Source organism: Mandrillus leucophaeus, unplaced genomic scaffold, assembly GCF_000951045.1.
Source record: "Mandrillus leucophaeus isolate KB7577 unplaced genomic scaffold, Mleu.le_1.0 Scaffold1071, whole genome shotgun sequence".
Classification (NCBI taxonomy): Eukaryota; Metazoa; Chordata; class Mammalia; order Primates; family Cercopithecidae; genus Mandrillus; species Mandrillus leucophaeus.
This window is the reverse complement of record NW_012098888.1, coordinates 18952-21059: the sequence shown is the minus strand read 5'-3', so window position 1 is coordinate 21059 and position 2108 is coordinate 18952.

The following is a 2108-nucleotide window of genomic DNA, read 5'->3' as shown; positions in this document are numbered from 1 at the left end:
CAAGAGACAACCAAAAAAGGAGAGCCCAAAAAAGATGGTAAGAAGGGCCGGGTGCAGTGGCTCACACCTGTAATCCCAGCACTTTGGGAAGCCAAGGCAGGCAGATCACAAGGTCGGGAGTTTGAGACCAGCCTGACCAACATAGTGAAACCCTGTCTCTACTGAAAATACAAAAATTAGCCAGGCGTGATGGCAGGCGCCCATAATCCCAGCTACTTGGGAGGCTGAGGCAGAAGAATTGCTTAAAGCCAGGAGGCAGAGGTTGCAGTGAGCCAAGATCGCGCAACTGCCCTCCAGCCTGGGCAACAAGAGTGAGACACCGTCTCCAAAAAAAAAAAGGTAAGAAGAAGGTAAGCTGGTTTGGGGTCCCAGAACTGCAGGAGCGGCACAGTGGTGTCACGCCTGACACCCCCTAGTCAATTAAGAAGCTGCCTCAGAACCAGCATTTGTCTGCCCCTGATCTAACAACAGAAGGCAGTCCAGGTAGGTTCATCCCCACTCAGGATCAAAGAGGAATGCATCTGACTACATGAGGTGAACCCATCAGCACTATTAAAGGGTATCTGTTGGAAGCTTCACCAACAATAGGCTAAGGGAAGCACTGTATTTTCCTGCCAGATCCAAGACTTCTTTCCCCTGCCAAGAGATACCAGGGCAGGCAGAAGCATCTAATTGGAGGGACCCGGAGACAAGCAACATGGTCCAGGAAGCCCCTAGGAAGAAGCCCATGGGCCAAAAACTCTACTGCAATCCTAGCCAGAGACACCTCATCACAACAAGCAGCTCAGTGCAGGAATTCTCTTTGTCATCACCCTTCCAAGACGCTGCTCCCCTTCCGGAGACACGGGATGGGAAAGTGGGGCCAGTCACAGTAAGCAAGACAGGCTGGAATGCCCCATTCACTTCATGAGCATCATGAACCTGAAAGTCCTGAAACTCCCCTCTTCCCCCAGAAAGCATGAGCAGGTGGACAGGCTCAGTAAGAGAGACCTATAACCATAGCAAGGAAGATTCTTTGACCCTGTAGTCTTGAGATTCCCCTTCCCTGGCTACAGACAATGGGAAAAGCACAGTGCAGCATGCCTTACATCCCCCAACCAAATCTAGGAAGCTGCCTCAGACCCAGCGTTTTTCTGCCCCTAATCTAGCAACAGAAGGCAGTCCAGGTAGGTTCATCCCTATTAAGGGTCAAACAAGAATGCATCTGACAACTTGAGGTGAACCCATCACCACCATTTAAGAGTATCAGTTGGGCTGGCCCCTGGGCAGCCAGGGGTCATCAGTGGGGGGAATCCCACCAAACTCCCTGACCAAGAGAGGCTTAGCCACTCAGCGTGGGGAAACTCCGTCTTCTATCTTAGGCAGCACCAGAAAAGTCCAATGGTTCCGATAAATCAAGTACTGCAAAGACTTAAAAAATTAAATTACCATTGTAACCTCAGCCCACAAAAGTAGTTCAAGACTTGAATGCTAAACCTAAACAGAATGATTGCCTGTTAAAACAAAAGACTTAAATAATTCCTATAGTCTCCTAACATAACAGATAAAATATCCAGGATACAATAAAAAATGACCCACCATACCAAGAACCAAGAAAGTCACAACTTGAATGAGTAAAGATAATCAACTGAGTCCAATATCAAAATGAAACAGATGTTTAAATTATCTGATAAGGGTTTTAAAGCAGCCATTTAAAAATGCTTACAGAATCAATTACAAATTCTCTTGAAACTAATAAAAAATATAAAATATTAGCAGAGAAATAGAAGCTATAAAAAAGAAACAAATGGGAATTATATACCTTAAAACCAAATAACAGAAATTTTTAAAATCACTATATTTATTCAAAAGTCAAGTGGAAATGAAAGAACATAGACTCAATCAACTTGAGGCTAGATCAATAGAATTTACCCAATCTGAGCAACAGAGAGAAAATAGACTGAAGAAAACTAAACAGAGCCTCAGGCACGTGTGAGAGAATAACAACAGCAACAAAAATCTAACATTCATATGGCTGAAGTTTCCAAAAGGGAGGATAAAGAGAATGAGAATGAATTCATGTTTGAAGAAATCATGATCAAAAACTTCCAAAATTTAGTAAAAGCCTC